We start from the raw sequence: 24,761 nt of genomic DNA on the forward strand, positions 1-24,761 counted from the left end.
TCTAAGTGCTCATTTTGCAAGATAACAAGTAAATTGTTTGTTATGCTTAATACAATCTGTTTATTATTATGTTTACTTTGATTTAACATATTTTTTACTAAACAAGCACTGTTTCATACCTCTTTAAAGTTAATGTCAATTTTGATGCTAAAGTGCCCGGATTTTAAAAATTTGATTAAAAACATTACATTTACATTTCACTCCTGTTGAAAAAAAAAACTTACCTTTTAATCTTCACAGCAGCTCAAGCTTCCTCCGGTTGTTGCAAGCCATTTCTGATGTCAGAAATGATGGATAGGTCATCCTCCAATCACAGCTTCCCTCCCGGGGAATCAGTGTCTGATTCAACACTATGATTGGAGGAAGCCGAATTCCTCATTGTAGACCCAGGAAGAGGCTTTGCGATGGGTGGAGGAGGCTGGAGCTAAGTTTTTTTTTCACAACAGGAGTGAAATGTAAATTTTGATTAATTAAAGTGCCCCTGTTTTTAATCAAATTTTTAAAAACCGGGCACTTTAGCATCAAAATTGACATTCACTTTAAGCAGTGGTCTTTTGAAAAGCGGCAAAATACTCCACTGCCTCCACAGGTGTCCAAATATGCACTTCAGGAGCTTTTGCAGTCCAACCATAATTGATACTTGTGCAATGCATCGCAGTGGGCATTCACAGGGCAGTGATGCATTTTAGGGCATTCTAGAAGACCAACCTTACTTTAAATGTATGCCTTCATCATATGGGGGCATTTATATCCCTTTTAAAACAATACTTCTATTGGTATTTTAATCTTGCAGTGTGATGTATGACTACCTCATTATGTCACAGTCACATAAATTACTAACATACAAAACAGCAGGCATCACCAGGCTTTTAATGTCTTCATTATTTTTCTAATTTGTACTTTAGAATTCATGCCCTAAAGACCTAATTAATATTACAAGGTTAGCAGTACTTATTGTGATTGATATCCTACCAAGGTCAGAACAGTATACAGCTAGGTTAATTATTGTCCAAGTTTGTTTCACACATCATACACACATAATTTATAATGTGAGAAAAATACAGAAAAATCTATATCCATTTGTCTTCCATTCGCATGTTAATTATCTCGATCAACTGCTTCAAAGAACAAAGAACTTTAACTAAATTGATGATTTAGCTTACTCTAGCTGTAGAAACTTCCTGAACATCTAAATAAATACTGGAACAGTCAGGATTTTTGGTTTCTTGACCAGTGGTATAATTGTCCCAGGAGTCTGTCCTACATTGTAACAATCTGCTCAAAGACATAGACTTGGTGTAGATATCAATGTGACAATCAGACCTGAGGTCTTCCTTGTTCACATATTGTAGCATTGGAGTCTCCTGCAGTTCACAGAAAAGTAGATAAGAATTTTAACCCAAGCCGCACTGGAAGAATCTGATGCAAGCATAATCTTCAGATGTATTTTATAAGAAAAGGCACAAAACTTTCTAATTTACTCCTAATATCATTTTTTCTTCATTCTCTTGGTATCTTTATTTTAAAAGCAAGACTGGAAGTTTAGGAGCTGGCTCATTTTTGGTTCAGCACGGCAAGGATAGTGCTTGCTGATTAGTGGCTGCATTTCAGCTTAGATTCCTTCTTTTTCAAATAAAGATAGCAAGAGAACGAAGATTAATTAATAATAGGAGTAAATTAGAAAATTGCTTGAAATTGCATGCTGTATCTGAATCGTGAAAGAAAAAAATTGGGTTTAGTATCCCTTAATGTATATTGCAATAATGCTATACATTGTTTGCATTGTTCAACTTTAAGTTTAATGACTCTAAGATAATTTGCATTTAATTACTCATAACATACTCGTTTCATATAAGCTGCCACAAGTTTTTTGGGGTTTATCCAACTCATTAAATTTTACTAATTAAAAATCTATTTTGTCTGGTTTTATAATGCATACTTTGGTTATTTGAATAGTTTGTTCACATTGTTAAAGGTTGTTTTGCATATGTTGTTTATACCTTAATAAAAACAATTTCTCCTAGATGATTCTAAATTAAAAATAGGGCTCAAAGCAATATTTTAAACTATAATATGTGTTCAGCTTATTTTTTTATGTGTATCTTCAACCAGTTTAAGAAAATGTGATGCTCAGGTTATATTGAATATTTCACTTTCAAAATACATTTGTAAAATGTAATACCACTGAATTGGAACCCAAAAAAACATGCGATTTTAATATATGTCATTTTTCACAATGCAAACTATAATAAGCAACTAAAAGAAGCAAAATTATAAAATAGATAAAAATGTTTATATTATGAAAATTGACATATATGAAAAACTACTGCACATCCTATAATGCTTAAAGGGATATTAAACAGTATGAGATTGTAATATAAAATGTTTAAAGGGACACTATACCCAAACATTTTCTTTCATGATTAAGGTAGAGAATATAATTTTAAACAACATTCCAATTTACTTCTATTATCTAATTTGCTTTATGCTTTAGATATACTTTAATTAAGAAATAGCAATGCACACAGTGAACCAATCACAGGAGGCATCTATGTGCAGCTACCAATCAGCAGCTACTAAGCATATCTAGATATGCTTTTCAGCAAAGAATATCAAGAGAATGAAGCAAAATAGATAATAGAAGTAAATTAGAAAGTTGTTTATAATTGTATGCTCTTTCTAAATCATGAAAGAAAAAAAATTGGGTTTCATGTCCCTTTAAGTGTGGATAAAAAAGCTTTTCAATTTACTTTCATTTATTATTTTGCTCCCTTTTCCTGTAAATTAACTCTAAAAATTGTTGTTTTTCTAAACTCCAATCAGATTCCAAAGAGTAATTGGCGCTGAAATGTTTTAGTTTAAATTTCTACTTATTTATCGCTCCTGCGGAGAACTATTAGAAATGGATATAAAAAAAGGCAATAAAAGAAATTGCCCAAAAAAGACTGTGTGGAACATATGTTTATCTAAAAGGGCTTCCACATTGCCTTACTTGCACAGAGATAATTAGAAAACTTGTTTACATATGGCACCTCCCATTACTTTATTCAAAATAAAGATTTACACTTACATATTTAAACTAATATACTCATAAAAAATAAATCTACATATTAATCTCAGGACAGTCTTTGCTTTGAATATATCATTATGTCTAGCATGCATTTACTGTTTAACCTCCCATTAAAGATCATACAAAAATAAATATAAATAAAATAAAAAAGTACACTTTAAAGATATTTCAAATATAGCATTGTATAAAATATATAGGAGAAAAGAGAGTCTAATAGTGCGCCAGGTGGTGAGATATCAAACTCCTTACAATAGAATAGATCCTTTGTTCTATTCAGAAGAGTTGAAAAAAGAAAGGGGGTAGTAAGGGCGCTCAGAGCTAAAGATATCTCTAGAGATTATATAAACAGGTTATCCTAATATGTACATAATATTAAAAAAACTATTAATGAGGAGAGAGGAGAAGTGAGTCAATATCAAAAAATATTTATTAACTAAAAATCATTAAAGCTAAAATTAGGGACGTCTCCCTTGGTACATTACTATAAAAACATATATTTAGTTATTTGAAAGTTCAATGATAAGTAGCACACAGAAATATAGAAAACTTTGGCCCAAGAAGATGTTAAAAAACCACAGAGAATATACTGCACAGTATAAGGTACAATATTTTGTTATGAAGGTTCCGGTACCTCAAATGGCATAGAAAGGCATATAAAATGAGTGCAATAAATAGCAGGTATTATGACCAATATATGGTTAAAAATTCAGTTTGTAGAAACTTTCTATAAACCTCATAAGATGTTATAGTTCATAGGGAAGTACTGAGCAGAAGGAGGTAATATTCACTTCAGATGTTAATCACTAACGACTTTAATATCACTCTCATATAGAGAATTAATCCTGTGGAACAATATCACATTGGTACCTTGATTTCTTATGATCCTTGAGGGGAAATATCCAGTGAATGTTGCGGTCTGGTTACCCGTGAGTTCACCCCTTGTGACTTTGGCGTCTGACGTCATAGATGACACTCTGGGGGCTCGTCCTAGCCCAACCAACTGAATCTTTCAGATTATCGTAGATGAAAAGTGTTCCGCTCCTCCACTCCTAGTTATGAACGGAGACTTTTAAAGTGATGCTGTATACTCTATGCTTGCCCTTAGTGCTATGCACACAAGCTTGTGTGTTATTTCAAGTGCAGGTGGAATTGAAAATAGGATAGTTCATGAAACAACCCGGGTTGAAAGAGAGTTTCTAGCTGCCAGTGAATTAAAGAGACAGAAAAACAAAGGAGTGATGATACAGAAAGACATGAATGGGAATAGACCCGTAGGTTTCTTCCCATGTTACGTAAAGCCTGTAAAGTCAAGAGTATACAGATTAATAACTCAAAAGACATATTTCAAATAAAGGAGGTGATCAGATGCACACATACATGTGTGATGTATGTCTTAAAATGTACTTGTAACCTCTACTATATTGGAGAGACGAAGAGAGCCATCAGGGAGAGGATTAGAGAACATTTACTGAATATTGAGAAGGGGTTGAAGATACCCATTTATATAAGCATTTCAAAATGGTACATAAAGGCAAAACAAAGGATATTTCCTATTTGGGGATTCAAAAGATAAAAAAACTCTGGAGAGGTGGAGATGTTGAAAAAAAACTTTTAATTAAGGAAGCTGAGTTAATTTAAAATTTTCAGTAAGCAGCAAAGTAAATAGTGATCATTATCACTGACTATGACTCTGCATATTATCTGCAATTAACATGAAATGTGCCTGAAGGTGAAAACTGAAATGTGTAAAAACTATTCTTACCTTCTATACTATAATCACGTTTGTAACGCGTCCGTCGTCGTCGCCAATGCGCACACATCCTCAATGGAATTTTGGCTGTGCGAGTCCGCCAAAAGAATGTTGGCTGCGCGAGTCTGCCAAAAGAATGTTGGATGCGTGAGTCCGCCAAAAGAATGTAGAACACCTAAACTTCCAACCCCCACATCGCAAAATAATAAAATAATTAACCCCTACTCTGTAAATTAAACAATGCAAATAACATAATTAAAATATTAACCCCTAAGTCACCAACACCCCACATCGCAATAAACTTAATTAACCTAGTAACCCCTAAACGGCCAACCCCCCCACATCGCAATAAACCTAATTAACCTATTAACTCCTAAACCCCCACCCCCCCACAACGCAAATAACTAATTTAATTACTAAGCCCCCTAACCTAACAACCCCCTTTAAAATAAAAAATCCTAACATTAATCTAAAACCCCTATGAAAATAAAAAAGTCCCCCAAAATAAAAACACCCCCTAATCTAAACTACCAATAGCAATTTAAAGGGCCTTTTGTAGGACATTGCCCTAAGTTAAACTGCTCTTTTACATGTAAAAAATACAGTAAAAACCTCCCAAAATAAAAAAAAACTAGCACTAAAAAAACCTAAACTACCCATTGCCCCTAAAGGCGCATTCGTATGGACATTGCCCTTAAAAGGGCATTCAGCTCTTTTACTTCCCTTAATCATCCACTGCACACTGAAGATTGAATGCAAGGTACCCCATTTTTATTGGGGTAACCTTGCATTCCTATTGGCTGAAATGTTGAATTCAGCCAATATGATGAGAGCTACTGGAATCTTATTGGCTGATTTGAACAGCCAGTAGGATATCAGTAGCTCTAATCATATTGGCTGATTTCAACATTTCAGCCAATTGGAATGTAAGGTACACCAAATTGAATGCAGTACCTTCCATTAAATTTTTAGTGTACGACGGAGATCAGATGAAGAGGAGCCTCCATGCTGCTGAGGATCGCTGCCACTGAAGACTGCCGCTGAGGACTGCTGCTCCGAATCCACGCATCAGGGAAGACTGCTCTGCACCTCTACTCCGCACCGCCTTCGCTCCAGATGAAGATCGAAGATGATTGAGCCTCCTGGAAAACCGTACTTCACCACCGTACTTCAGGAACGGTGAGTGCCTACTTGGGACTTGTTCTTAGGCTTTTGTAATTTTGGTATGTAAAAGGGCCAATTTATTTAGGGCAATGCCTTACAAAAGGCCCTTTTAAGGGCTATTAGTAGTTTATTGATAGATTAGGGGGTGTTTTTATTTTAGGATTTTTTATTTTTATAGGGGTATTAGTTTAGGTTTACATTTTTTATTTTGGATAGCTTTGTTTATTTTTTTCTGTAATTTAAATTTTTTTATTTTTTGTAATATTAGCTTTGGGGTTTGTAGTTTTTAAAAAATAGACTGCCCTCTGGGCAGGCTTATCGCCTAGACATGTGGAAACTACAAGGGGTGCAGCGGTAGCAATTGTGACTGGGCCCCCAAGGTTGGGGGCCCAGCTTCAAATTATTATTTTTTTAATAAAAAACGTTGACCAGCCACTGCCTGCACTGATATCATGTGAGTGTGACATGATGTTTCACTAGTGTCTCTGACTACAGGGATTAGACTTTCTTTTTTACCCATTGGTGTTTATGTGTGTGTGTATGTATGTATGTGACTGTGTGTGTATTTATGCATGTATGTGTGTGTGTGTGTGTATGTATGTATGTGACTGTGTGTGTATTTATGCATGTATGTGTGTGTGTGTGTGTATGTTTGTGAAACCAGCAAATTACAGACCTTGTTACTACAGCATGGGGGGATGGGGTAAACATAAACAGTGTCACTGTACAGTACCACTATATAAAGTACGGGGGGGCTGGACTATGTCAAAGACTACTGTGGTCACTTTATAAAGTATCACCATCTCACCGGCAGATTACAGACTGTGTTACTAACTCACTATATACAGTATTGGTGGGTTAAACAGTGTCACTATATACAGTAATAGGTGGTCAGACCATCTCACAGACTGTGGGTACAGGGTACTTCCTTTTGCAGACATGTAATCTGATTCAAATATTTTTTCTGTGTTAAATGTAAAAAAAAAAAAAAAAAGATATGTATCAAATTCACTTTTTTTTAGGGGGGTGGTGGTGGGGGGGTTCTTAGATTCTTGCACCTGGGCCCTGTGGTTTCTAGTTACGCCTCTGCACCTAGAATAAGATAAAACAGAATATGCGCATTAAGATCCTCAGGCTAACGATAAAGCTCTACTCATAATCTGGCCCTAAATATGTTTTGCATGAAAAAAGCTAAGCTATTTGGAGAAAGAAAAAAAAAACCGTGCACACTGGTTTATTCCGGCACAGTAACAAGCAACACCTTTCAACCCCAATAAACCTTGCCTTTCTCAGTATCCTAATTGTTCCAATAGCTTGCGTTCCATTAAAAAAAAATATGTATAGGAGCAGAATTTTTTTTTTCTTGTTATTTATTGAGAATATTTGACATATTAGCTTGTAGTGTTAAGTTCATTTATTTTTTTAAAGGTAAGGTATTTTTACTTTTTCAAGTACGTTTTTTTTATTAATGGTAAAGTTAGTTTGTTAGGTTAGGGATTTTAGATATAAGTGGGTTAATTTGTGATGGGGTGTCAAAGTTAAGGGGTTAATAGTGTAGCTGGTTAATTTGCTATAGGGGTTGTGGTTGTTTAGGGGTTTATAGTTTAGTGGATTACTTTGCAATGGGGGTTGTAGCAGTTTAGGGGTTAAATATGTAGTGGGTTGCTTTGTAGTAGAGTTGTGGCAGTTAAGGGGTAAATAGTGTAGAGGGGACTTTGCGATGGGCTATATTGTGGGTTAAGGGTAATTAGAGTAGGGGGCTTATGGCGATTCGGGTTAACGCGCGAGTATGGATGTTAGTTTTTTTTCCACTTTTATTTTTTAATTAAAGTCACTAGGAGAGTTAGCGTGCGAGTGGGAATGGTAATTACCAATCCACTCGTAATCTATCCCTTAGTGATTAAAACTGTATAAATTGTTATTAAAACTGACAGTAAACATTTTAGTGCACATTTGATTCATTGGGATAATATGTTTAAAGGGACACTGAACCCAATTTTTTTTCAGATTCAGATAGAGCATGACATTTTAAGCAACTTTCTAATTTACTCCTATTATCAATTTTTCTTCATTCTCTTGCTATCTTTATTTGAAAAAGAAGGCATCTAAGCTATTTTTTGGTTCAGTACCATGGACAGCACTTTTTTATTGGTGGGTGAATATATCCACCAATCAGCAAGAACAACAAAGTTGTTCTCCAAAAATGGGCCGGCATCTAAACTTACATTCTTGCATTTCAAATAAAGATACCAAGAGAATGAAGAACATTTGATAATAGGAGTAAATTAGAAAGTTGCTTAAAATTGCATGCTCTATCTGAATCACGAAAGAAACCATTTGGGTTCAGTGTCCCTTTAAATGATCACGTCTGTTGGTGGATAGAGACACAGCCCAAAAGGATGGAAACAAAAAGTAGTTTTTTTAGTGATGGAATATCCATTTTAATAATAAAAAACTAATACACATTTTAAAATACAGGTGGCCCTCGTTTTACAACGGTTCAATTTACAAAGTTTCAGAATAACAACCTTTTTTTTCCAGTCATGTGACTGCTATTGAAAAGCATTGAGAAGCAGTGCATTATTAAAATAGCCAGTAGGTGGAGCTGTCCGCTTGTGTTGCAGCAAAGCCAAGCAAGCTGAAATTAATCAGTTTAACCAGACCTGAGCTATCGAGCAGATTTCAAAGGAACAAGATCTTCCTGTCTATAAATCAGTCCAGATTGGAATGCATAGAAAAAAACTGTTTGCAGAAAAATGCAAGTGAAGTCTGTGTTGTGTGATTATTTTATTAGGTTTATAATGCTATTTAGCAAATGTTTTTGTTCATTTAACTTAGTTTAATTATATATTTTGTGTTGTGTGATTATTTTATTAGGTTTATAATGCTGTTTAGCATTTAAAGTCTTCATTTCAAAGCTTTAAAAACAATGTATTAGGTGTTACTTATGACAATTTTGAGAGGGGCCTGGAACCCATCTCCCTCACTTCCCATTGACTTACATTATAAACTGGGTTTCAATTTACAACGGTTTCGATTTACAACCATTCCTTCTGGAACCTAACCCCGACGTAAACTGAGGGCTACCTGTACTCTCTTTACATGCAGCAAAATAATATATTTTTAAACTTTAAAATTAAAATTAAACATATATGATTCATACAGAATGTGCAACTAGAAAAACATTTTCCAATTTATTTCTATCAACTTTATCTTATGCTCTAGGTATTCTTAGCTTCAAAATTAGGGTATACAGAAGTAGGTTCAATTGTGTGCACTATTTGTTAGCAGTGTTTGCCACAATACTTAGAACAATGTTTATATATATATTTACAAATATCTAAATATGAATCATGAAACTTCAAACATGTAGTGTACTTGTTTTGTAGTTTATTTCATGGAACTGGGTAATTACTTGTCTTTTACTGGGTATTAGAAGGGTTGACCCATATAGAACTAGGTTACAAATGGCATACTAACTGTTTCGCACAAGCGATATCGGGTTTTTGCACCAGGCAGAATTATTGCTTGTATTACAAGTTGAAAGTGAACGCAATTGTGTTTAACGCTCGTCTGATTAGCGCAACTGAAAACCTCTCATAAAGGGTAGAACATAAAATAAAGCTGCACTAAACACAATATAAATTCATTAAAAATTACAGTTACACTCAAATTAAAACAATTTTGTAAAAATTATTCATATCAATATATTTTTTTTTATAAGGGCTCAAAAGTATATGTTATATGACAAAGTGTTTAACTACAAAGGGCTATATTTTATATATACATTCATGTCTAAATATGTGTATATGAGGTGTGGTCTTATGGGTGTGGCCTACAGGAGCATCATGATGGGGCGTGGCCAGGCGGGGCACTACGATGGGGGCTTGGGCGGCCGAGAGTGGCCATGGCTGCGAGAGAGAGCCAAAAGAGGTGGAGAGAACGCCAAATAGTGGGGAGAGAGAGCCATAGAGGGGGGAGAGAGATAGCCAAAGAGGGGGAAGAGAGAGAAGAGAGAGAGCCAAAGAGGGAGAAGAGAGAAAGTCAAAGAGAGGGGGCAGAGAGAAAGCAAATGAGAGGGGGAGAGAGAGAGAGCAAAAGAGAGGCGGAGAGAGAGAGAAAAAGAGAGGGGGCAGAGAGAGCAAAAGAGAGTGGGAGAAAGAGAGCAAAAGAGAAAGGGAGAGAGCAAAAGAGAGGGCAAAAGATAGAGCCAAAGATGCGGAAGACAGAGAGCCAAAGAGGGGGAAGAGAGAAAGCCAAAGAGGGGGAAGAGAGAGACATAGAGAGGGGCAGAGAGAGCAAATTAGAGGGGGAGAGAGAGAAAAAGCAAAAGAGAGGGGGGAGAGAGAAAAATAGAAGAGGCAGAGAAAGCAAAAGAGAGGGGGGATAGAGAGAAAAAGAGAGGGGGCAGAGAGAGCAAAATAGAGGGGGAGAGAGAAAGAGCAAAAGAGAGGGGGAGAGAGAGCAAAAGAGAGGGGGAGAGAGAGCAAAAGAGAGGGGTAGAGAGAGCAAAAGAGAGGGGAGAGAGAGCAAAAGAGATGGGCGAGAGAGCAAAAGAGAGGGGAAACAGAGCAAAAGAGAGGGGGGAGAGAGAGCAAAAAGAGAGGGGGGAGAAAGAGAGCAAGGGTTGAGACCACTGTACTGCAAGAAATGGCCCGTGTGCATGGGCTTTAGGACTAGTTCAATATAAAGTATTAAATAATAGTAATAATTTTTAAACATTATTATACATACTGTAAAAAATGTCCTAATAATCCACAGCATATATATTTTATATTTAATATTTCAAGGACACGCTTTAAGATGACTAATTCTTCATGTTCGCTAACCCGACACTGCGTTAGACCTAAAGCCGTGAAACACAAATTGCGTTACGCATATTTTACAATCCTATTTTCTTCACATAGAAACAATTTAATTTTTATTATTAAATATATTTATCTATATATATTTGATAATGTTAATGTTAAATATATATCTATACCTATATTAGAGAGAGTAATATTACTCTCTCTATATATATACTAAATATATATATATATATATATATATATATATAGAGAGAGAGAGAGAGAGAGAGAGAGAGAGAGAGAGAGACACAGATGATAGATATATAGATAGATGATAGATAGATAGATAGATAGATAGATAGATAGAGGTATATAAAGATATATAAAGAATCTAAATTTACAATAAAAATGTTTTTTTTTTATTTGAAGAACATTGGAATGTAAAATATTAATAATTCCTGTCAGGTTGGCGAGCAAGCAATAAGTGTTAGTGTTTTCCTTCTGCCTTCTCCATTGAAGTCTATGGGGAGAATAAGGTGTGATATCCTAAGTCTTTTGGTTAGAGCACTTTGGGTTTCACTCACGTGCAAACTTTTACATTCAACTTATAATACCCGTGCTACTCGACGTGCGCTAAAAGCTTACCTCTAAAAAAGTTTACACTTGAGCAAAAGCGCTAAATAGCACACCACTTGTAATCTGACCCTTAATAAGAAATTGCTGAACCAATGTCATGAGAAAAATTGGATGTACATATAGGCATTTACCTTAGCACAATCACTCTGAGAGTGTATTTGAAGATAAGATGTGTTGTACATAGTAAACAGGTTTATTTGCATTATATATATCAGCTTCATGTGTTAGTTTTCCACTAACCACTAGATAATCCCTTCAACTTCCTGAACTGTTCTCAAAACGCTGATGTGTAGTATCTGTGTAGTATACTTTCTGCTTATTTTGCAGGTTCAAAACATTACTACATTTGTTGGAATAATCTTATCTATGAATTACTTGTGGAAACTCTCAGCTGGTGCGGTACAGAGAGGGGATTTGCAATCTCTTAAAGAAAATATATTCAGTATTTGAACAGAGCTTGTACTATATTATTTCAAGGTCATAGTCACATTGACTAAGCTGCTAGTGTGTGGTTCACTTCTAGCATACGTAAGATGTTATTGTGAACTACAAGGGATGAAAAGACGATTCTTCTACACAAATAATGGCTTTCAAGATTGAAGAGTGCCGTTGTCAGGAGCTTTTATATGATTCTATACATAGCGAAATAAATACCTGACAGAAGTCAAGACACTCCATATATTAAAGATATTAAATTCAAACAATCTTTTCATGAGGACTGATTTTTTTTTGCTGAAGTTATTTACTTTAACCATTGCCCTATGAAGTAAGCTGCTTATAGGGAAATGTTCATAAGTTTATATGATATCCCTGACATAGACCACTAACCCCAAGCAGACTGGTGCAACACACGTGACAACGGATTAACCACCGCTATTATAAATTTACCCTGAAATGTCATATTGATTTCACAAACAATATTATCATTTTTAAATGACCAGTGAGTGTTGACTCACAATATTTTACTCCTAATATTTTAAGGGTATATTGTTATGCACTCTAGCAAGGTGACAGTTTTCTTTCAGGGAGAGTGGAGATCCAATGGTTGTTATAATTATTATTTTTATTATTATTAATAGAATTTATTTGCAATGCACTACTAAATTTCATAAGGATAGGTAAATGGATAAGGGTGAACAATGAGCCTGGTTCATAGATACATAAAAGAGGCTAAACAAAGCTAAGTAATACAAGAGGATTAGGACCCTAAGAGCTTGCAATCTATATACTGTCTACCTAATATATTGTATACCTTTTCTTTTCAAATGGTGAAAGAAAAAGCTTTTGAATGGCTGTGGTGCTTGAATACTTTCTCAATTGTAGATTGTAGACAGAAATAGACTCCCTACATGCATGTGTTTTTTGGGAGCTTTCTAGTATTATATATATATATATATATATATATATATACAGTATATATATATTTAATATATTTTGCTACAGTTTACCTTATTCTGTATATATACATACAGTATACTGTATGTATATCTGTGTGTATGTATATATATATATATATATATATATATATATATATATATATATATATAAAGATTCAATACTAGTGATGTCTCAAACCTAAAAATTTTGGTTCGCAAACGGCGGACTCGAACTCCCGCGACTCTTCGCGAACCTGCGAACCGGGCGAACCGCCATTGACTTCAATAGGCAGGCGAACTTTAAAACCAACAGGGACTCTTTCTGGCACAATAGTGATGGAAAAGTTGTTTCAAGGGGACTAACACCTGGACTGTGGCATGCCGGAGGGGGATCCATGTCAAAACTCCCACAGAAAATTACATAGTTGATGCAGAGTCTGTTTTTAAGCCATATAGGGCATAAATCACCTAACATTCCTAAATTGTTTGGAATAACATGCTTTAAAACATCAGGTATGATGTTGTATCGATCCGGTAGTTTAAGGGTTACGCCCGCTTCACAGTGACAGACCAAACTCCCCGTGTAACGCACCGCAAACAACCGCAAACAGTCCATTTGCACAACCACGAGATAGATATATTTGATAGATACATAGATTACATAGATCAATAGATGCAATATACATTTGATAGATACGAATTACATAGATCAATAGATGCAATATACATTTGATAGATACAAATTACATAGATCAATAGATGCAATATACATTTGATAGATACGAATTACATAGATCAATAGATGCAATATAATTTGATAGATACGATTGATAGTTAGATAGATTTGATAGATAAATAGATAGATTTGATAGTTAGATAATTTCCCAGACAGAGAATTACAAGATGTGCGGTCTGGGACCCATAGTAAGGTTCCCAGAGGCAGTCGCGGCGCTAGGGGACGTGTATATGGCATGGATTTTAGGAACCGGGAGATGGAAAAAGATGCTTGGTCAGTCCTCCGACTTCAAATTTGGGGCACTGCGTGTGCAATCTATTGTGCCACCAGATATGAGTGGTGTGTTAATTAGTACTATTCTGATAATTTTAATACCTGTTAACTCCCCTATCGGGGGAGGTGTATATGGCATGGATTTTAGGAACCTGGAGATGGAAAAAGATGCTTGGTTGGTCCTCATACTTCAAATTTGTCAGAAACACAAGTGGCTGTCACAAAACAGTCCGGCCACGAGATAGATCGATTTGATAGATACATAGATTACATAGATCAATAGATGCAATATACATTTGATAGATACGAATTACATAGATCAATAGATGCAATATACATTTGATAGATACGATTGATAGTTAGATAGATTTGATAGATAAATAGATAGATTTGATAGATATATAATTTCACAGACAGAATTACAAGACGTGCGGTCTGGGACCCATGGTAAGGTTCCCAGAGGCAGTCGCGGCACCAGGGGATGTGTATATGGCATGGATTTTAGGAACCGGGAGATGTAAAAAGATGCTTGGTTGGTCCTCCGACTTCAAATTTGGGGCACTGCGCGTGCAATCGTGGCCGTACTTTTAGCCGATGGCCATTTGGCCGATGGACATATGTCCGACGGGCATTTGGCCAAAACACAAGTGGCTGTCACAAAACAGTCTGGCCATGAGATAGATCAATTTGATAGATAGATACATAGATTACATAGATCAATAGATGCAATATACATTTGATAGATACCAATTACATAGATCAATAGATGCAATATACATTTGATAGATACCAATTACATAGATAGATTTGATAGATAGATAGATAGATAGATAATTTCACAGACAGAGCATTACAAGACGTGCGGTCTGTGACCCATGGTAAGGTTCCAAGAGGCAGTCGCGGCGCCAGGGGACGTGTATATGGCATGGATTTTAGGAACCGGGAGATGGAAAAAGATGCTTGGTCGGTCCTCCTGCTTCAAATTTGGGGCACTGCGCGTGCAATCTATTGTGCCACCAGATATGAGTGGTGTGTTAATTAGTACTTATCGGGGGAGGTGTATATGGCATGGATCTTAGGAACCTGGAGATTGAAAAAGATGCTTGGTTGGTCCTCCTACAAATTTGGCCGAAACACAACAAGTGGCTGTCACAAAACAGTCCGGCCACGAGATAGATAGATAGATACATAGATTACATAGATCAATAGATGCAATATACATTTGATATATACCAATTACATAGATCAATAGATGCAATATACATTTGATAGATACCAATTACATAGATCAATAGATGCAATATACATTTGATAGATACGATTTATAGTTAGATAGATTTGATAGATAAATAGATAGATTTGATAGATATATAATTGAACAGACAGTCAAAAAAGTTTTTTTTTTTTTTTAATATTTACAATACTGTTATAACAAATATGATTGATGGCACTAGTTGGCAAGTGGGCCTGGCACACACGCTGGCAGGCAGGCAGGCAACTGCAATTCGATTGCACTAGCAGACTGATGTTTCACAGTCAAAAAAGTTTTTTTTAAAAATATTTACACTACTGTTACAACAAATATGAGTGGTGCCACTAACTTGGCAAGTGGGGCTAGCACACACGCTGGCAGGCAGGCAACTTCAATTAGATTACACTAACAGACTGATGTTTCACAGTCAAATTTTTTTTTTTTTTTTAAATATTTAAACTACTGTTATAACAAATATGATTGGTGGCACTAGTTGGCAAGTGGGCCTGGCACACACGCTGGCAGGCAGGCAACTGCAATTAGATTACACTAGCTGACTGATGTTTCACAGTCAAAAAAGTTTTTTTTTTAAATATTTACAATACTGTTATAACAAATATGATTGGTGGCACTAGTTGGCAAGTGGGCCTGGCACACACACTGGCAGGCAGGCAACTGCAATTCGATTGCACTAGCAGACTGATGTTTCACAGTCAAAAAAGTTTTTTTTTTAAATATTTACACTACTGTTACAACAAATATGAGTGGTGCCACTAACTTGGCAAGTGGTCCTGGCACACACGCTGGAAGGCAGGCAACTTCAATTAGATTACACTAACAGACTGATGTTTCACAGTCAAATTTTTTTTTTTAAATATTTACACTACTGTTATAACAAATATGATTGGTGGCACTAGTTGGAAAGTGGGCCTGGCACACACGCTGGCAGGCAGGCAACTGCAATTAAATAACACTAGCAGACTGATGTAAAAGTTTTTTTTTAAAAAAATGTACACTAATGTTACAACAGATATGAGTGGTGGCACTGAGGATGGAAGTAGGCACAGTATATGCTGGAAGCCTGACACACAGGCTGGCACTAGTGGCAGGCTGGCCTGGCAACTAAAATTAAATAACACTAGCAGACTGATGTAAAAAATTTTTTTTAAAAAATTACACTAATGTTACACCAGATATGAGTGGTGGCACTGAGGATGGAAGTAGGCACAGTATATGCTGGGAGCCTGACACACAGGCTGGCACTAGTGGCAGGCTGGCCTGGCAACTAAAATTAAATAACACTAGCAGACTGATGTAAAAGTTTTTTTTTAAAAAAAGTTACACTAATGTTACAACAGATATGAGTGGTGGCACTGAGGATGGAAGTAGGCACAGTATATGCTGGGAGCCTGACACAGAGGCTGGCACTAGTGGCAGGCTGTCTTGGCAACTAAAATTAAATAACACTTGCAGACTGATGTAAAAGTTTTTTTTAAAAAAATGTACACTAATGTTACAACAGATATGAGTGGTGGCACTGAGGATGGAAGTAGGCACAGTATATGCTGGGAGCCTGACACACAGGCTGGCACTAGTGGCAGGCTGGCCTGGCAACTAAAATTAAATAACACTAGCAGACTGATATAAACGTTTTTTATTTTTTTTAAATTTACACTAATGTTACACCAGATATGAGTGGTGGCACTGAGGCTGGCAGTGGCAGGCTGGCCTGGCAACTGAAATTAGATTACACTAGCAGACTGATGTAAAAGTTTTTTTAAAAAACATTTACACTAATGTTACACCAGATATGAGTGGTTGAAAACAGAGCAATTAGGCACAGTATATGCTGTGGGCCTGACACACAGGCCTGATGGAAAATGAAATTAGATTACACTAGCAAACTGATGTAAAAGTTTTTTTGTTTTTTAACCCCTTAACGACCAACGACGTATGGGGTACGTCCTGCAAAAAAATGCAGTTAATGACCAAGGACGTACCCCATACGTCGTTGGTCTTTGAAAGCAGTGGAAGCGATCCTGATCACTTCCAACTGCTTTCATGTTATAGCAGTGATGCCTCGATATTGAGGCATCCTGCTATAACATTTTTTAGCCGTCCGATGCAGAGAGAACCACCCTGTGGCCCTCTCTGCATCGGCCATTGATGGCCATGTTCGTTGGTGGGTGGGAGCTTACCCAGGGAGGCGGGTGGGCGGCCATCGGTGGGAAGGGGGGCGGGATCGAGTGCGGGTGCGCGCACGTGAACTGGAGCGGGTGTGCGCGCGTGCACGGGAGCGGGGGCGCGCGCGCAGGTGGGAACCCTACACTATGGAACAATAATGGTACTCGGTGGGAGCACAAGGTTTTACTCGGTGGGAGTGAGGGTGGGCATTTAAAAAATGTTGAGCGATCTGGCAGGGGTTGGGGGGTTGGGGGTTGAGGGAGGGCAGCTACACTACAGAAAATAGTATGTTTTAAAAAATAAATAAAAAAAAACCATATTTGATTTCAAACTGGGCACTGGCAGACAGCTGCCAGTACCCAATATGGCGCAATAAGGCAGAGAGAGGGGGGTTAGAGAGCAGTTTGGGGGGGATCAGGGAGGTTGGGGGCTAAGGGAGGATACTACAGAACAGAATTATTATTTTTAAAAAAAAAAAACCCAAAAAAACCTCTTATTTTAGTACTGGCAGACTTACTGCCAGTACTTAAGATGGCGGGGACAATTGTGGGGTGGGGGAGGGAAGAGAGCTGTTTGGGAGGGATCTGGGGGTGTGATGTGTCATGTGGGAGGTTGATACCTACACTAAAGCTAAAATTAACCCTGCAAGCTCCCTAAAAGCTCCCTAATTAACCCCTTCACTGCTGGGCATTATACACGTATGGTGCGCAGCAGCATTTAGCTGCCTTCTAATTACCAAAAAGCAAAGCCAAAGCCATATATGTCTGCTATTTCTGAACAAAGGGGATCCCAGAGAAGCTTTTACAACCATTTATGCCATAATTGCACAAGCTGTTTGTAAATAATTTTAGTGAGAAACCTAAAATTGGGAAAATTTTAAGTTTTATTTTTATTTGTTCGCATTTGGCGGTGAAATGGTAGCATGAAATATACCAAAATGGGCCTAGATCAATACTTTGGGTTGTCTACTACACTACACTAAAGCTAAAATTAAAACTACAAGCTCCCTACATGCTCCCTAATTAACCCCTTCACTGCTGGGCATAATACACGTGTGGTGCGCAGCGGCATTTAGCGGCCTTCTAAATACCAAAAAGCGATGCCAAAGCCATATATGTCTGCTATTTTTGAACAAAGGGGATCCCAGAGAAACATTTACAACCATGTATGCCATAATTGCACAAGTTGTTTGTAAATAATTTCAATGAGAAACCTAAAGTTTGTGAAAACATTTGTGAAAAAGTGAACATTTTTTTTTATTTGATCGCATTTTGTAGTGAAATGGTGGCATGAAATATACCAAAATGGGCCTAGATCAATACTTTGGGATGTCTTCTAAAAAAATATATATACATGTCAAGGGATATTCAGGGATTCCAGACAGATATCAGGGTTCCAATGTAACTAGCGCTAATTTTGAAAAAAAGTGGTTTGGAAATAGCAAAGTGCTACTTGTATTTATTGCCCTATAACTTGCAAAAAAAGCAAAGAACATGTAAACATTGGGTATTTCTAAACTCAGGACAAAATTTAGAAACTATTTAGCATGGGTGTTTTTTGGTGGTTGTAGATGTGTAACAGATTTTGGGGGTCAAAGTTAGAAAAACTGCGTTTTTTTTCCATTTTTTCCTCATATTTTATAATTTTTTTTATGGTAAATTATAAGATATGATGAAAATAATGGTATCTTTAGAAAGCCCATTTAATGGCGAGAAAAACGGTATATAATATGCGTGGGTACAGTAAATGAGTAACAGGATAATTACAGCTAAACACAAACACCGCAGAAATGTAAAAATAGCCTTGGTCCCAAACGGACAGAAAATGGAAAAGTGCTGTGGTCATTAAGGGGTTAATTTACACTAATGTTACACCAGATATGAGTGGTGGCACAGAGCAATTAATCACAGTATATGCTGTGGGCCTGACACACAGGCCTGATGGAAAATGAAATTAGATTACACTAGCAAACTGATGTAAAAGTTTTTTTTTTTAAATTTACACTAATGTTCCACCAGATGTGTGGTGGCAGTGAGCAAGTAGGCACAGTATATGCTGTGAGCCTCACACACAGGCTGACAGGCAGGCAAATGCAATTAGATTACAAAAAAAACAAAAAACAAAAACGACTGAAGTTCTAGCCCTAAAAAGGGCTTTTTGGGGTGCTGTCCAATTTCCCTATAAAATCACCAGCAGCAGCACTATCCCTCCTCTCACTAAGAATGCAGGATCATAATGAATCTAAAATGGCTGCTGCCCAGGAGCTGGGAGGGTCTGGGAGGGAGTGTCTGCTGCTGATTGGCTGAAATGTGTCATCAGACTGTGAGATACAGGGTCAAAGTTTACTCAATGATAAAGAATAGGGGGCGGATCGAACATCGCATATGTTTGCCCGCCGTGGCGAACGCGAACAAGCTAAGATCGCCGGGAACTGTTCTCCGGCGAACTGTTCGCGACATCACTATTCAATACATGCATTCTCTGGATTTACAACACAGCACTCTTTAATACGTTTTGATGTTTCAGGGTCCCCTTCCTTGTCTGAGGAAGGGGGGAATTCCCCCGAAACGTCACAACGTATTAAAGATTGCTGTGTTGTAAATCCAGAGAATGCATGCATTGAATCTTTATATACAGTATATATATATATATATATATATATATATATATATATATATATATATATATATATATATATAAAACACTTAGAGGACTGCACTTTTTATCTTTTGACTTCTACATTGAGTGGTTATTAATGCATTTGTTTTTTAATAAATATGAAAATACTGGATTATAAGTGGTGCACTATTTCCCCCCCGCTTACGCACAGTTTTTGAAATAATTAATCTTTTAACACAGGCAGGTTAGCACAGCGTATTACAAGTTAAAACCATGCTGAATAAAAAACAAACAAACACTTATCGATCACATGCTAACCGCACACAGCGTTAGGCCAACTGCACTAAACACAAAGAGCAAGATTAGAAGTATTGCGGCATATCAGTTGCGAATCAACAGTGCGTGCTATGGCTTTTTCGCATTTGGAGTTGCGCAGCTATTACAAATTGCAAAATAACTTCTTTTGCAAGTGCCTTAAGCCGCATGATGTATATAGCGAAATCACATGCGCGTTCACATGTTCCCCATAGAAGTCAAAGGAGAAGACAAATAGAAAAAACAAACAAATAACTAATATGTTGAGCAAAGCCCATGACGTATTCTCCTTATAAGGTGTACATGAAAATGTAAATATTTCATATTGGGCAAATGTTTTCACAATGGAATATCTTCTATTTATTTATAAATAAATATTTTTCTATATAGTTGATGATATTTGGACTGATATATCTATTGTGAGATATTTATATGAACATATATATATATATATATATATATATATATATATATATGTCTAGATATTTTGAGATCTATATACGAGTATCAAATTGAAAATACATCTGAGATATTGTTTGATGTGCATAAGACTGTAATGTAAAATCTTTTCATTATCTCCATAGTTAAACATATGTCTATACATATAAATCCATGTTTCTCTATGTATGTGTATGTATGTGTATATAGTATATATATAAATATGTGTACTGTATGAATATACGCATATACACATATAAACACATACATAAACGTGTGTGTATATATATATATATATATATATATATATATATATATATATATATATACTGTATATATAAATATGTGTACTGTAAGTATATACATATATATATATATACATATATATATACATATACGGTACATAAACATGTGTATGTGTGTGTGTGTGTGTGTGTATATATATATATATATATATATATATATATATATATATACTGTATATATAAATATGTGTACTGTAAGTATATACATATATATATATATATATATACATATATATATACATATACGGTACATAAACATGTGTATGTGTGTGTGTGTGTGTGTGTGTATATATATATATACAGTGGGGGAAAAAAGTATTTAGTCAGCCACCAATTGTGTAAGTTCTCCCACTTAAGAAGATGAGAGAGGCCTGTAATGTTCATCATAGGTATACCTCAACTATGAGAGACAAAATGTGGAAACAAATCCAGACAATCACATTGTCTGATTTGGAAAGAATTTATTTGCAAATTATGGTGGAAAATGAGTATTTGGTCAATATCAAAAGTTCATCTCAATACTTTGTTATATATCCTTTGTTGGCAATGGCAGAGGTCAAATGTTTTCTGTAAGTCTTCACAAGGTTGTCACACACTGTTGCTGGTATGTTGGCCCATTCCTGCATGCAGATCTCCTCTAGAGCAGTGATTTTTCAGGGCTGTCGCTGGGCAACACAGACTTTCAACTCCCTTTAAAGGTTTTCTATGGGGTTGAGATCTGGAGACTGGCTAGGCCACTCCAGGACCTTGAAATGCTTCTTACGAAGCCACTCCTTCATTGCCTGGGTGGTGTGTTTTAGATCATTGTCATGCTGAAAGACCCAGCCACGTTTCATCTTCAATGCCCTTGTTGATGGAAGGAGGTTTGCACTCAAAATCTTACGATACATGGCCCCATTTATTCTTTCATGTACACGGATCAGTCGTCCTGTTCCCTTTGCATAGAAACAGCCCCAAAGCATGATGTTGCCACCCCCATGCTTCACAGTAGGTATGGTGTTCTTTGGTTGCAACTCAGCATTCTCTCTCCTCCAAACACGACGAGTTGTGTTTCTACCAAACAGTTCTACTTTGGTTTCATCTGACCATATGAAATTCTCCCAATCCGCTTCTGGATCATCCAAATGCTCTCTAGCATACTTCAGACGGGCCCGAACATGTACTGGCTTAAGCAGGGGGACACATCTGGCACTGCAGGATCTGAGTCCCTGGCGGCGTAGTGTGTTACTGATGGTAGCCTTTGTTACGTTGGTCCCAGCTCTCTGCAGGTCATTCACTAGGGCCCCCCGTGTGGTTCTGGGATGTTTGCTCACCGTTTTTGTGATCATTTTGACCCCACGGGGTGAGATCTTGCGTGGAGCCCCAGATCGAGGGAGATTATCAGTGGTCTAGTATGTCTTCCATTTTCTAATTATTGCTCCCACAGTTGATTTCTTCACACCAAGCTGCTTGCCTATTGCAGATTCAGTCATCCCAGCCTGGTGCAGGTCTACAATTTTGTTTCTGGTGTCCTTCGACAGCTCTTTGGTCTTCACCATAGTGGAGTTTGGAGTGTGACTGTTTGAGGTTGTGAACAGGTGTCTTTTATACTGATAACAAGTTCAAACAGGTGCCATTAATACAGGTAGTGAGTGGAGGACAGAGGAGCCTCTTAAAGAAGAAGATACAGGTCTGTGAGAGCCAGAAATCTTGCTTGTTTGTAGGTGACCAAATACTTATTTTCCACCATAATATGCAAATAAATTCTTTCCAAATCAGACAATGTGATTGTCTGGATTTGTTTCCACATTTTGTCTCTCACAGTTGAGGTATACCTATAATGAAAATTACAGTCCTCTCTCATCTTCTTAAGTGGGAGAACTTGCACAATTGGTGGCTGACTGAATACTTTTCCCCCCACTGTGTATATATATATATATATGTATGTGTGAATATATGTATGATGTATGTGTGTATATATGTATGTGTGAATATATGTATGATGTATGTGTGTATATATGTATGTGTGAATATATGTATGATGTATGTGTGAATATATGTATGATGTATGTGTGTATATATGTATGTGTGAATATATGTATGATGTATGTGTGTATATATGTATGTGTGAATATATGTATGTGTGAATATATGTATGATGTATGTGTGTATATATGTATGTGTGTATATATGTATGTGTGAATATATGTATGTGTGTATATATGTATGTGTGTATATATGTATGTGTGTATATATGTATGTGTGTATATATGTATGTGTGTATATATGTATGTGTGAATATATGTATGATGTATGTGTGTATATATGTATGTGTGTATATATGTATGTGTGTATATATGTATGTGTGTATATATGTATGTGTGAATATATGTATGATGTATGTGTGTATATATGTATGTGTGTATATATGTATGTGTGTATATATGTATGTGTGTATATGTGTATGTGTGAATATATGTATGATGTATGTGTGTATATATGTATGTTTGTATATATGTATGTGTATATATTTGCGTGTACTCATGTAGCAGACCATTTGAATCTAGCTGTATGTATAAACATTTAAAACGTATAAATCTTGTTTCTGCTAGATAAAATAGTGTTGCTTTTCCTGATGCACTCATACAATAAATCCCAGCAGAAACTGAAATGATGATGCCCTTTTTATAAAGGCTCATACAGTAGCTGACATGAGTCTATGATATGTGGCTAGGTATTACAAATGTGAGTCAAGGGGTCAATTAACTTGTAATAATGCTGGCTTAAAAAATTAAAACATAGACAAATTCATAGAGTAGATGAATAGGCTTACACTTGTGTTAACCTTCAATCTCGCTTCTGAGGCGCCATGAATTGTCTCTATTATTATACTTAAATTACCCCGGGAGACAGTTAGATGTGAAAGGCTTATTTTGTATTGAATGCATGTCTTGTGAAATGAGCAGATCACTTAAAAGTCAACACATGCAATACAATGAAATAGCCACTTGCTAAAATGATGTTACAAATCAATCCTCTTTTACTGAAGTTATCATCTTCAGAGATTTTACTATATAATGCACAGTACATTATTATATTCTTTAAAGTATTTCCACTTAGTTTCGCTTAATGTGAATTTTAAGTTTTGATTAGCTATTTTAAACTTTGTCATTTCAATTATGTTTTCCTTTTTTTTTTTTTAAATGATTCATTGACCACATTACATCTTGTTTTGTCGAATTGTATATTGTAAATTGTAAAGCAGAAATAAAAATGATAAAGAGCAAAATACTATAGGATGTAAAAAGACTGTGTATTCTGATTAGATTTTTTTCTGCTTTTATCAGTTGGTGTGCCATCAAGATTTGAAAAAAACAACTTAAAATAAAAAAGATTTAAACCTCTAAACATAACTTGTTTGTTAGAAAAGAGAAAAGATTGCTTCTGCCCAGTGTCTACGTAAGTTGAGCCAGAGACCCACACACCCCAGAGATAAAATGAAAGCCACAAATTATGCCCAATACGATGTTATGTCAGTCTGTACAATAACAAATAGTGTCCCCTGGCCCTGATATAGAATAAAAAAAATGTACTTGCTTAGTAGCCTATGGCTGTGTGAGTGTAGGCAATTTACTTTCCTTCAAACACCCACTCTACTGTGCTAACACAGCAGCAGGCATCCTGCATCCTGTAGAAGTGCCCCATCCCTGTTAGATCACACTAAGGGGTAAATTTATGACATGATTCGCTGTGGCAAACATGTTCGCCCGACATCGCTAAATGCAGACAGGATACGCTATCGGCGTTTATCATTGCACAACCATTTCTGGTGAAATGCTTGTGCAATGCCGCCCCTGCACATTCTCGGCCAATC

The sequence above is a fragment of the Bombina bombina genome, chromosome 7 (genome assembly GCF_027579735.1).
Source record: "Bombina bombina isolate aBomBom1 chromosome 7, aBomBom1.pri, whole genome shotgun sequence".
NCBI lineage: Eukaryota > Metazoa > Chordata > Amphibia > Anura > Bombinatoridae > Bombina > Bombina bombina.